General features: G+C 39.6%; 1 protein-coding gene across 1 annotated transcript in view; it reads left to right on the top strand.

Moving 5' to 3' along the window:
- Positions 1–676: 676 nt before the first annotated feature.
- LOC119652547 (glycogen debranching enzyme) overlaps positions 677–14,538 on the top strand; it is a 43,976-nt gene continuing 30,114 nt past the window's right edge. Inside the window, exon 1 of the mRNA XM_038056764.1 lies at positions 677–825. The gene's annotated coding sequence lies outside the window, so the exon portion shown is untranslated. The remainder of the gene's footprint in view (positions 826–14,538) is intronic.

Genomic DNA, 14,538 nt, shown 5'->3' on the forward strand with positions numbered 1-14,538 from the left:
AGGTCTCTGAACCTAACCAGATGCTTCAGTCACTTAATCAGTCTTGTCAGGTGTAGAGCCGAACATGCAAAAGCCAGTATTTCGCCGAATGAACTAAAAGATATACATTTCACATAGTCTTTAGCTCTTAGCAGTACCTCAGTGGACTACTGAGTACCGATATAGTTGCGGAACTTGACCGACAAACCTTGGCCGGCTACTCATCAGTGAGGGATTTCATGCAATTAAATGAATCTATTTTCGTTCGGAAGCAAATCCCAATGCAATCGTATTCTTACACAATTTGGATCAAATTAACCAAGTAAACAAATTATCTAACACTTAGCTTACCTGCACGCTTCCGCTTCGATAATGAGCCAGAACAACTCGCGCCTGCCTGTTTTCACGGTCCACACACCTCCCTTGGCTTAGGTGCCATGGTTGAATGCACCCGGAAAATGTTTGTTTATCGCCGGCTTTTTTCCTATCAATCACCAACACAAAAGCATCAACAACAAACCAGCGGCGACGCCGAGCAGCACGTGGGCGAAAGCACATGTTGCCGCTGTGTATGTGTAGGAACGGGCGTAAAGGGAGAGATTTCGCTTTCACTGCTTCGGTTGGGGCTCGGTTGCCATCGGCACCAAGGCCGCATTCTGTCGGTCGTGAACTGTCAAGTCCGCCAGCTGATCAGAGGTCACCTTGAAAGTAGAGAAAATCTGTGGATTTTGTCTAAGCGGGTCGTTGGTTAGTGGACGTGCGATAAGGGTCGGCCGATTAAACTGAAAAAAGGTGTAATTCGTATTAGCGACCCGGGTTTGTGTGCGGAGTCTCTGTGGAGTAAACGTAAGTGAAAAAGATGCCTCCAATCTTCTTGCCTAAGCATGGAAACCGTCGTCTTCACAAAATACTTTGCAACCTTTCCTAACGAAACATGAAAGTGATAATATTCTGGTGGAACGGGCCCAATAAGTGTAGTATCTCAGCAAGGCTCAGATTTACTCATATTTTAGAGAATTATGAAAGTTCAGTGGAGTAATGGAGCTTGTGGCTTCCAGGAGTTAGTAAAGCTCAGATGTTATTTTCGCACTTGTGAATTGTGTAAGCGAATATTCCTCTATTTTTAATATAAACCGCAGCAGCTGAATGGGCGCCAATTGCGCGCGTAGGCATATCAGCAGGTGAACACTACTTTTCAGTACAAGAACGTGAAGTGTACGCGAAGCAGCAAAAAATGGAATGGAATTCGGAAAGTATTGTAAACACAAATAAATCCAGTCATTTATATCTGGAATTATTTCATAAATTTATATCAGTGGCCGGGTACTTGCTTGTTTACCCACCGGAAAGTATGAAGATTCTTGATCTGAGTTATGGAGAGAGTCGGAATTTCAAAATAGATTTAAAGCGGAACACAATGTATGTACACTACTGGAGTTTACGGTGAACCCAACTACTATTGAGAATTAATCTGTGTAGAATATAGTGAGCCAACTAACCGTATCTGGAATCGTTATTAGATTCCAATTGAATTCTTGACTTTTTGCCAAGATAATCTCAGTGTCAATCACCTGTCGGGTGCTACTCGTGAAGTATAACATTGAAAACGACCGTCCTTGACCAAGGTCCATGTCCCGGTCAGCGGGAGAGAAAGCTAAAGTGCTTTAGGTAAACTATTCCTATCCATCAAGTACCAGAATATTCTTAAGAGATAATAGAATGCGGTACATGCCGTCCTAAAAAATGTAACGTCTCCCTTGCGAGAAGACTCAAGATAATTCACACTACTGAATAGACTCTTCTTCTTTTTCTTCACCCTTTGTTCCGTTCACAAGCGGGGTCGGCTCGTCGTGATCAGGATGCAATCGCGAGGCTTTCAAATCTCAATCCAACGTATCAACCCAACGTTGTTTCGGCCGGCCTTTTGGTGGCTTACCATCGATCTCGATGTTCAGGCCAATCTTGGCAAGTCAATTGTCGTTAGCGCGAATTACGTGACCATACCATCGTAGACGCCTCTCTCGCAATTTTCCGATGATCGGTGCAACTCCATATCGATCGCGAATATCCTCATTTCGGATATGATCAGAACATGTCACACCACTAGTCCAAGGCAACATCTGAAAAGACTGACGGTAATATAGTGAATGTAGGATATATGGAACTGATATAATCACCATCCTTGTTCATTCTCGCTCCATGACCGATCCATTGCCTGTTTGAGTAATTTGATTTATCCTTGCGTTACCATGCGGGTACCGAGTACGTGTAATTTGTTAAATTACTTTCGTTTTTGGAAAATTTGACTAAAACCCTCTAGGATCTTAACAATTGAATTAATTTCTTATCAAATTATGCATTAGACGATTTTTTATTATTTTTTTCCAAACAACAAAAATGTTGAAGTTGAAAAAAAAAACTACTTACATAATCCACCTATACAAAATTCGTGTTATTGATGTAATATATCATAAAGCAAAACTGTTTCTAGACACAAGAAGTACATAACTATTAATAAATAAGTTATGTATGTTAGAAGATATTCATTTTCTTATTTAGCCTTTGTCCCGTTCACAATCGAGGTCAGTTGCGCCAAGTTCTATGTAAAACCTGATCTGGATGCATTCACGAGGCTTTCAAATTCCCGTCTAGCGTATCAGGCCACTGTGGTTTCGACAGGCCTTTTGGTCGCTTACCACCTACTGTTCATACCAATCTTGATAACTGAATTCTCATAACTACGAATTACGCGATCATGCCATCCAAAACGCCTCTCTGGTAATTTTTCCACGATGAGTGCAACCCCATACCGATCGTGGATATCCTCATTTCGGATGTGATCAAGGCGTGTCAAGCCGCTGGTCCAACGCTACATCTTCGTCCCCATTACACTCGACACTCTGGTTCGTTGGTGCTCGACTAATGGTTTAGCGCTAAACGTCAGAAAGTGTCACTCTATATGCTACTCCCTAAAATCCTCACCCACTTCTTTCTCCTACTCTCTTAACGGACATTTCTTATCCTGCTTAAATTCCACTCAAGACCTCGGAGTCACTTTCGACAATTAGCTCCGCTTTGACACCCATTGCCTCGATGTCATCAATCGAGCAACAAAATTGTCAGGCTTTATACTTCGCTTCTCCTCTGATTTTGACTCTATCCAACCCTCCTTAGCTCTCTTCAATTTCCTCGTGAGGAATACCCTCGAGTATTGCTCCATGATCTGGTCACCCTCCCGTAACTGTGATTGTCTTGCCCTTAAAAATGTGCGACGTAAATTCACCCGTTCCCTCTTCTTTAAGAAAAGCTTCCCTCGTGTGGACTACCCCTTCCGCCACCGCTTTCTGAACCTTCCCTTCCTACAACAGCGTAGATCCTATCTGAATCCATGCGCATTCTTTAAACTTTCCTCGAGTCTGATGGACTGCTCTGCCGCTGATGAGATCACCTGCCGTACTGCGTCTTATAACACACGTAGCGCAGACATTTTCAACGTGCCCTTCGCAGAGCTCGAAGTCTACTTTCATTCCCCGATTCCTAGGCTTTGCCGAAATTATATCATAATACAGAATAGCTTGGTTCTTTTAACTTCTCTACTTTAAGTAGTTTTAAACGTAGGATAAGTTTTTTGCTTTCTCCTCCTCCTGAAGACATTGATTAATTGGAATTTCCTCTGTTTGTTGTCCGTTAAATTAAATAAATAAATTACCGCAAGACGCCGTTCATTGCCTTTTATAGTCGGCCAACACTCAGAACCATGGAGAACAGCAGGGCTGGCGCAAAGAACGCCAGTCGTAAAACGCCACTTCATCCAGGTTGCGCTAATGGGTGAAGCAAATTCACAACGCAGTTTTCCATTGGCTGATAACATTCATCATCAAAGGCGAAACAACCGGTATCCGATCTGCCTTAGTAAGGAATTTCAGATACTCCGGTTTTGCGACGAGATCCACCAATTCGATCTCCGTAAAAGCTGTATGGCGTCCTGACCTACACCATCGCTCCATCTCAGGCAAGGTCTGCATCGTCTTTTTTTTCTACCCTAGATATTGTCCTTATAGATTTTCCAGGTTGGATCAACCTCATCCATACGGATTAGGTGACCCGTCCATCGTAACCTATTGAGCTCATAGATTTCATCGTAATACAGGCTACGGAATCGACCATGCTCATTTAGGGAGCCAAAAATTCTTCGGAGGATTCTGCTCTCGAACGCGGCGAAGAGTTTACATTTTTTTTTACCTAAGAACCCAGGTCTCCAAGGGATACATAAAGAGCGCAAGATGATAGTTTTGTATAGTGAGACGTATGGTGAGACGTTTCGAGCGAAACAGTTTTTGTAAACTGAAATATGCTTTGTTGGCAGCCAACAACCGGGCGCAGATTCCGTCATAGCTATTATCGGTTGCGATTTTCGACCCTAGATAGGAGAAATTTTCAACGGTCTCAAAGTTATTGTCTCCTATCTTTATTGTTTTCGTTTGACCGGTGCGGTTTGATGTTGTTGGTTCTTTGGCGCTGACGTTGCCACAATGTACTTTGTCTTGCCTTCATTAATGTGCAGCCCACGATCTCGTGCCGCCTGCTCTATCTAGATGAAGGTAGACTGTACATCTCGGATTGTTCTTCCTATATTGTCAATATCGTCAGCGTATGCTAGTAGTTGAGTGGACAGGAAGAGGATGGTGCATCTTTCATTGACATCTCCATCAAGAATCACTTTCACCAGGGCCAGGTTAAAGAGGACACATGATAAGGTATCCCCTTGGCTTAAACTGTTGTTTATGTTGAATGACCTCGAAACTGATCCTGCTACTTTTATCTGGCTTCGCACAATGATTAGGGACAGCATAGTCAGTCTTAGCAATTTCATCGGGATATCATGATGATTCAATCTGAGGCGATGATTCTTTTTTTGTACAAGTTGCTCGAGATCATTTAAAGAGGTTGATGATTCTCACGATGTTTCTCCATGAGTGAGCGCGTTGCGTGTATTGCGTCTGTAGTGCCGCAGTTCTTGACAAACCCGGCTGGATTCACGGTTATTTGTCAAGAATGCTTGTTCATGGTATGGGACAGCAACCGGTTCAAATTGCTGTACGGCAATTTGAACATTCTGCATGACTGTCCTTCTTTTTCCATATTGGATTATATTACCAGTCAGAATTCACCGAGCTAGGTCCCAGCTCTTCACTTTTCATAGGTAAGATGCGATGCCGCCAGGTCCTGTTGCTTTCTCTGGAACGAAAGGTTCTATTGCTTCCTCGACATCGGTGGCGCTAACAGGGGGAATCGCTCCAAATATCGGCAATGCTTGTGGAAGTGGAGAAAGAACAAATTCTTCCGTTGAAATCTGCTCGAAATGTTCTCGCCATCCATCCGTCGCGGCTCATCGCTCTGTATGCAAAGTACCATTCTTGTCATTAACGCATCAGAAGTGTTTGATATCCTATGTGCGTGGGGGTCGACTTTTGCCTCCTCGGGTGACAGCAATCGGTTTCTTTACTTCCCGGTTATATATTGGTCAGCGTTTTATTGCCGTGAAGTTTGTGGTAGAGGCATTTCTTTTCACGGACTTTCATTTCAACATCATCATTCCAAAGCCAAATATCTCGGTTGATGAACAGCTTACCTGACTTGGTGACCCCGAGTGTTGCATAGGCCGCTGTGTGGATAGTTTCTTTAACTTAATCACCGTATTTTTGACAATTTCTTTTTTTTTTTTATTCGAATAAATCATGATTTTTTTAATTTATTTGTTTTTTTTTGTAAATTTGTCCTAATTATACTATAAATGGTAGATTTTGAATTTACTAACTGCTAACTGGAAAGCTACTATTTAAAAAGCTACTATTTTTTACACTAGTAACACTCAAGTCGACGTTCTATCAAAGGCGTTCTCAGCGAGGCGGGAATGTTATGAGGGGAAAATTTGGATAACACCACTAATGGGGAGTATATCATTTCCGATATCAACGAGTACTTTCGGGACTATTCTGGAAAACTTCCAATAATTTTTAAGGTTTTGTGTGAAACAAAACCTTATTAGAATCGAGACGGTGTCTGTCTGTCCGTCTGTCCGTCTGTCTGTCTGTCTGTCTGTCACACCCGATTTATTCGGAAACGACTAGACCGATTGTCACGAAAATTGGCGAGAGTATGCAATCTGGTGATCCCTTCACATGCAGTAAGTGGCGCCATCTTGTGTTGAGTTTAAGGGGGGCTCCCCATACATGTGAATGGAGGGTGCAAATTTTTTTTTTACAGAATGTAGCCATGTAGGGTATCAAATGAAAGGTCTCAAAATATATCCGGTTCCGATATCTGCACAAATAAAGTTAATAATAGTATATTTCCACATTTTAGAAATTTACCCGGCACCCCCCTTATGTTCATTCCAGAAGTATAAAATTTGGCTTGCGTGTAACGAAGAACATAATGCACAGTTTGGTCAAGTTTGAAGAAAATCCAATAATTATTAACAAAGTTATAGGGGGTGAAACTTTACAATTTTTTGTGAATTTCGTGCACTCTACAACCTGCATGACGTCATCATCACATATCAATTCGTCAATACCACAACGAAATGAGTTCTTATGAATTGGGTCGCAGAGAATTATTTTGTTTTAGTTTTTTAGTTATTTGTCAGCCAGACATGTAGACATGTGTGCATGTAGGTATATAATATATGCGTGCTAATGAATTTTGCGGGTAGTGCCTAATTCAAATAGTATATCTATTTGAAGTATAATAAATCGGAAATATGGGTACGATCAATTTATATACGTGCATATATGTGTACAGTATTCGGAAATAGGCAGTTTGTTTGTTTAGGGTGAGCGTGATATCTATGGCTGTAATATGTACGTATGTCTCGTAGCTTGGAAAAATATAAAGGATTATGTTGGATTTGTAGCTATATACGGACAGAAAAATGTGCGATGAAGTTTCTCACATAAGATGAACACAAAACCTTTATACCCGAAGCGCGAGCTTCCGGTATTCCGACTTGTTCTATTCTGCTGCGAACACGTTACATGGGACGTGCGTCGGCCTCACAAGGAGAAACAAAAAACCTAGGATTCCCTTAAAATTGTCGTTAATGGTCGTTCGTCGTATGTATAGATGAATCAACTGGAATCTATAGTGGTGACGTACTTTCAACTGCAACAAATGCTATAAGATTGAGACTTAGTACCAGCTCAGTAGAAAATATTTTAACATTTTCACCTCTTCCGAAAAAAGCGCAAATGTGAACCATTGTCAACATTTATAGTAAGAATTTTACTCAACTAACAGTTAGGTAGGCGAATTGCGAAAGTTAGATATGCTATTAACAGCAGCTTTACTGTGGCCGCGTATCAGCCACAGTTACGATTTTATTTGGAAAAGAGATCACTTGATGAGGCTTACAATGAAGAGAAGGGTTTTTAACTGTGAAAGACTAGAGAGTCACATTGATCCTATCACGTTCAACTGTGTTACCACTGAATTTGGCGCAGGGTATTTATTGGAAACCATCGACATATCTGGAAATAGAGTTGATTATCTAATAGAAAAATGCAAGCATGAATAGAAATGTAGACTTAAAAATTTAATTACGAATGAATATTACGAACGAATATGACAAGAATGTGAAAGGATTTATAAACTGATAATGAGAATGAAGAAGGCATATTGACAAGGATTTAGATATTAAAGGGACGAGAGAGTATGTTGTGTAAAACATTTTCAAAGTAGTCCCTTTGCTGTCGCAAAATATGAATGTTAATTGAGGTAGAATATCCTATTAGATTAGCTCGAAATTTCTTTTGAGGGAGCCCTGAGTCCGTCATCTATTTGATGGCCGACCGGACCAACTGAATAGCGACTTTCTACCACTTTTCTGGACCACGGACTAATTTTTGGGCTAACACTCAAAGTTAAAAAAATACAGACGACTACGGTTTCATCCAGGGTTAGGTCAACTAACGCCTATCTTGTGCTAGTTCTTAACAGCAAAAAACTTCACTACTTCCGTATAAAGAATTTTTTTTTTCAACGATTGTTCGGGTCTAATCCGATTTTCGAAGCAGGCTGCATAGTGAATTTTAGTAATTAGTATTGATTGATTGATTTTCTTATTCATTTGTAACAAGTTGGCAAACCGGAAGCTCGGCGTAAGTACATTTGAGTGCAGAACTATACTACTTGTACGTAGTGCATGTTATTCACTTTACTGTGATATTGATATTTAATACTTTGGGTTGCAGTAAATTTACACGGTAAAGATAACTTTGAGCTACTGTAACTTTGTTAGTAATAGTATGATTTTGATCAAACTTGGGGATAACATCATACTATAATCGATATTACTTATAACTCTAGGATAAACCTAAGGGGGGTTTCTAGTCAATTTCCCCAAAAATATAGTAATATACTATTATTAACTTAATTTGAGCGGATATCGATATGGAGAGTATTTTGAGCTCGGGACACCATACAGAGGTAGCTTCATGATTTTTCGGTTATGTAGTTTCTGAGAATGGATCAATTAAAGAAATCAGCACTTTCGATAATCGACACCTTTCATTTGATACACATTTGATAGATGATTATATTCAGTGAAAAAAAAATTACAAATAAAACCTCAAAAATTGTGCATTTGAATAATGACTTTTATTTTATGTAACTGCAAACTCAGAACCTTTATGAAGAAAATCAAATTTGATTTAAATCATGATTTTTATAAGCGTTTGATTTAAATCAAACGATTTTTCCGAAGCTTAGGACTCTACCCGATTATTTTGTTTTTAATGCCATTGGATGCATTTTTTTGTAACAGAACTAGTTTGTTGGTTTGATTTCGCATAACCTGTTGATTTGAAACTCGATCTTCAATCATAGCCATTGCTACTTCTTCTGCTAGCTGTCGTAGGAGAAACCTCCGGTGATTTTTTTTTCTAGAAATTATTTTATTGTTTTTGTAAAACCGGTGTAAGCAGCAAAAGAGGCAATATCAAGGATATTAAGGAAAAAAGCTAGCGACTATCTGCACGTTCGCCATTGAGTAATGCACCTCACGCATATTTGGTCCATGGTTTCGACGGAAGCATTAGTTTGTTGTACAATATAATCATTTCTCGCTTTGATGAGCTGCATCAGAAGTTTTATCATCATGCACCGTGTTAAATAGAATTGCAGATTTGTTTTTCTTCGGTGCATATATTATAATTTTTTCTCTTGATTTCTTGAGGAATGTACAATTTTTTTTTCAAAGTATCGATACGATAATGAAACCTTACTTAAATTTTGAGCTACAGTAGAGTACTATCTATAAATCTATGTACAATGTAGGATTAAGGGGAAGATATGTGCGAGCTGCCAACCTTGCTACCGGGACATCATACACCCGAAGGATAAGGACTGACTTTTTCTGGCATGTCCGGATGCTCGTCGAAAAAGGTACCGAAGGCCTTCAGAGTGCTAGCTAGACATGTGGGTCCTTGCGGATAGGAACAAAAAATAGAAAAAGACTCTTCATTTAAGGATATTATGCAGAGTCAGCGTCTGGCTTATGCAGTTCTGAGTCATGAGAGTCATGAAACACATTTTCCGAGAAACTGATTTCCGATTTAATTCGTTAGAGTCGGATTCATGTATATTTATGTTGCCAACTAAAAAGAGGATTTCGTCGATTTAGGCTGAATATTATGGGCCTAAGCGAAGTGAGATGATGGATCTCTGGAAAGTGTTCTTTTTCCTATTCTAGTACTGTATTTTCGTACTCAGAATTTATGTAATGCTGGGTCCCAACGCTTAACAATCCTCAACAAGCCGTCACAAATAGTGGTGGAAAATATGATTCTTTTCGACTCGCTCACCTTGTTGAGTTGATACAATACAAAGTATACTCGTAACACTATGCTTATTGTACATCGCACCTACTAGCCACCCAATATGTATTAATATTCAATAGGAGCGGTATGATACCGTCGACTCTTCTGTAACAATTCACCTCGTTTGAGCGAGTTGCCTCCTTTGTGGCCACTACATGAATGATCACACCCACAAATTTAGGTCCACTTTTCCAGAAATCACAGACCTCACCTCGCACATCTCGTAGAGTTGAATGTGTAGAATGTAGTACTGATGTTTGTTGCTTCAATTGAAGCACGTCGATTACGCCCACTGAGTTGACTCGCCTTTTTTCGAGGAGTCGCAACGATCACATGAATGGACACACTCTAGTCCTAAATTCAAACGTGTGGATATAGTGTTTGACTTGGTTTGTGTGGACTTGGAAGCGCTTGTGGCTACAAGCTATCCAATCGAGTGCCGTTTCTTGTGGCATAAATCAAAGGAAATTCGCCGCAAGCCCTTGCAACGCATCCTCACGGTTGACCATAGATATAAAAGAGAAGTAAGCGAAGGTTTGGAGTTTGCGGCAAGTGCCAAGTGTGCGAACTCGGCGTAATGGTAGTACTCGCCAATATGGTGCCGAAACAATGCTGAAAAGCAGCTCATAAAGCGCCTGTCAGTAAGTGAGACGGACAAACTTAAACACTTTCTCCGCATCCACTTGATGTCGGACAGGACCAAATGGGGAGCTACATATTCCCTCTTTCTTTTTCTACATTCTCCCTCGTTTAGGGCTTAGCACCCAAACTTTTAAAATATTAGCCGATGGCAGCTTTTCTTACCAGGGCAGAGATGAGGCAGCACCTGTCGATCAAGTGGATGCGGATTTAGGACCCCGCAATTCTTAATAAAAAAGAATAAATTTCTTTCAATTATTTGTCAAGAGGTTGTCGACCCAGGTATTCGCACACTTCTTCAACAATACGTCAGCATCACTATCCAATAATGTTCAGCGTCACATTAACACTACTGACTCCCCTATCTTTCCTAAGGTGCGCCCCCCCCCCCCACAAAAGTTCGCAGCTACACCGAAAGAGTTCGAACTCTTTCTGCAGACCCTCAGAAAGTTATTGATTTTCGTCATATCACATAGTACGTAAACCCAATGATGAATGAATTACAGACGTCTAGATGGCTAGACGATTCCATGCCTTCCGGGTTGCTACCCTACGGCAGTAATGTTACCATTCTATCTCTGGAAATGCGGCCAAGCGAAGCAGGGCGCAGAGGGCTGAAAAGAGCGGAAGGAAAAGGGTCCCGCGGCGTTTTTTCTTTTATATTATTTACAAGTTGTCATAATCTGGGTAGATGTTAGATTTTACCTAATACTAGCACAAAATGCCAAGCATTTAGGCTCGGGCGATCATATCTTACTTAAATACGTATAGGGCTTGTCGTGTGGTGGTCCATGGTGAGTTAAAAACCGTCATAATATCGAACACGTTTGCAGAATGGTGTATTTCTGCATGGTTTAAACCAGACTACGTGAGAGTCCCAGGGGATCAAAGTAAGCCGTGAGGGATTTGGGTACAATATCTGCAGCTGTCAATATTACGGGGACTGCAACTATCCTCTTGAGGTGCCAAATTTCCCGAGCTCCCGTGGCCCATATTTCGCCTTCTTTTCCACGTTTTTTCACTCAATGCTGCTATTATAGACAACAGCAACATCAATAATATACACGAAGCGACTTGTCAATCAACAGCACGTCAGGCCTGTTGTGTCCTATATGTCAATCAGTTAGAACTTATTTGGCTCAATACATATTTTTTTTTTTTAATGAATTAGCAAAAATTTTAAATTTAGTTTGAAAAATCAACTAAATTTTCTTCATGTGTTGAGCTCGTGGCCGGGCTGAACTTTTCCAATTTGCTCTCAAAATTCTAGTTCCCGACGATTCCCCAATCCGCAAAATCTTCTCTTCCGCAAAAACTTAAAGCTCTGGGTACAAGAATCGATTTGATCCTTGACTAGGAAAATATTTCTTTATCAGAAGAACTGCGTGTTTATCTACTACTTCAAAACTTCGATTATTTCCACGCGCACAAAATTTATCGGTAGGCTTAAACTCGTAGAAAATAAATTTTCTTTTTATAGTTTTCGTTATTTGAGTTTTTGGGTAGTAAACTTTGGAAACTGGGAAAATATTCGGGAAATGCAGCATGCCACTTTTCTTCCGTGTCAAGGAGAGAACTAGCCAACAACTTCTAAGCAACATTTTGCTGCGTATGTGCAAACTATCTGCTTCTGCAGTTTCTTGCCGACAATATTGGAAATCGGGGTCGATAATTGTTAAATTTGTAAACATTTTTAAAGTTTTGTGTAAATGTGTCAATGAGCATACCACATTGACGGATAAATAGTTCCAAATTAGGCTCTGTTATTTTGCCCAGATCTTCTATCTTAAATCTCAATCTAAATACTTCGCTCAAATCCATCAACACAATCTTGTATGAAGAACTATTTCAGTGTAAAGGTCAGATTCCTGTGGAGGCTAGAAACTAATATAGACATCACACGTTACCAGCTGCACCTTGCGGTGGGACTCATTTCCTTGACAAGAGTTATATGGCGTATATCAGTTGAACAGAAGTGTAGACTTCTTCGAGATCTCTTTGTTTGTTGAAGCAAATTACCAATGACAATAGGTATGGTGTTGGCAGCCCCTACACAATATATGGTTTCTAAATTACAGGAACACCTGTGATTTGGCTGGTCCGCTGTAACCTAAACTAAGAAACTTTTTTTTTGGGAAAAGACTTCCTAAAACTCTTGCCAATATTAATAAAAACATAAAATTTTATGGTTAAAAGGAATGGAAAGCGATAAATATCAGATATTCGACCGTTTCATAACTATAGGACGACTTTCAGAAGGAAAGAACAATTCGTCGATGAAGAAATTCAAACTAGTATATTAATTAATAGATATTTGAGAATAATCTGCGAGGTTTTTAAAGTGGCTAATAAATTTTCAAATACGGTTTTTCACGCTATCAACAAGGCTTTACGTAATCAAGGGTTAGGGTTCGTTAGTATTCCGTGCTGAAAGCATCGCTGTCTTCGTTAGATGCTTGGCCAGCAAACATCGCCTATTCCCGCATGTCGATGCATACATATATATGCACGGATCTAAATTGAGTTTCCAGTTTACTCTGTGCATAAAATCATCCATGTATATACGTAAATTAAATACCGCTGGTATTAACCCACAAACTTTATTAGCCATACATATACATACATATGTGTTCCTCGAATAATTGACACTGATATACAAATAACCAAAAAAAGCTATAAAAAGAAAACTAAAATGTTCTCAGGCACACTGCCGTTCATATAAGTTCACTTTACATGATGATGACCTCATACATATCTTAGAGTGCAATAAATTTGCGCGAAGTGATAAACTTTGACCTTCTATTACTTAGTTAATAATGAATAGATTTTTTCCAAACTTTTCAGAGATATGGTATGAAACCCTCATACTGGTGTGAAATTCTAAAATATGGTGATATACTATTATTAACTTTATTTGAGTAGATATCGGAATGGGATGTATTTTGAGGCCCAGATTTCGTATCGTTGCTCCATTGTGAATTTTTTCAAATTTTCGGTTGGATAAGTTCTGAGAACAAGACCTGTTTCACTTTTTGGGGCTCACATGTTGAGCCCTCACCCCCCTTTGTTTCACCAAGCATCAGAAATAAGACCAATTTCGTACTTTAGTACTAATCGAGCCCTTTTATTTGATACCCCACAAAGCCTTAAAAACTACCATTGGAATACAGAATACAACCATTTCATGAAACCAAAATAGTTAAATAATCGAGACCAAAGTAAACGTTTAATGTTGGCCAATGTCAGTTACAATAATGCCTAACCAAATCCTACCCAGTATAAGATGGTTGATAACGATCCGCAAAAACTAAAACCAAATAAAGGAGAATATCGGCGCAATGTATCCGCATAGTTTTAAATTAATTACTGACACAACTTGAGAAATTGGAACTACAGAGCAAATACTTAATAGAGAATGACAAAAACCAAAAACAAGAGAGAAATATCAAAGATCTTTTCCTTAGAACGAAACGTTGTGTCATATGAAAGAAGAACTTCTGAGTAAAGAAGATTCACTCCTATTTTCCCTTTATAGTTGAGAATTACTTCACTTTTAAAGGTAGGAACTTCATTTTTGTAGTGTGCTACTGGAAGCTCGCAGTTCGACACACCTTTTAACCTTTGACTGCTTCCCGCAATCGATTTAGTTGCTATGCACTGTAGTAGCCGGTTATGAAGGTTCCCTTTTCTTTCCTGGAGAACTTAACATTAAAGATTATTGAAACGAATGAATTTTTGGAAATATAACTAACATATCGTCAGGGGATGTCGCACTGTTCCTAAAAGAACTAATGTGCCGCTTTACTGGTTATAATATACCTATAAACTATAGTATATCGTTTAAACCTCTAACCAACAGAAACTTTATTATGCTCCCTACTTCCAAGTGTTTCAATCTGATATTAAGTATTCTTCCAGGTGCCTGACCCTACTTTGTACAAGTGCGGGACACTGTCCCCAACATGTTTCAACACTCTTCACAGAATCTACAGACAGTCTTCATAGATATCCCTAGCTCCCTCAGGTATAGTTTAGCCTGCAG

The sequence above is a fragment of the Hermetia illucens genome, chromosome 1 (genome assembly GCF_905115235.1).
Source record: "Hermetia illucens chromosome 1, iHerIll2.2.curated.20191125, whole genome shotgun sequence".
NCBI lineage: Eukaryota > Metazoa > Arthropoda > Insecta > Diptera > Stratiomyidae > Hermetia > Hermetia illucens.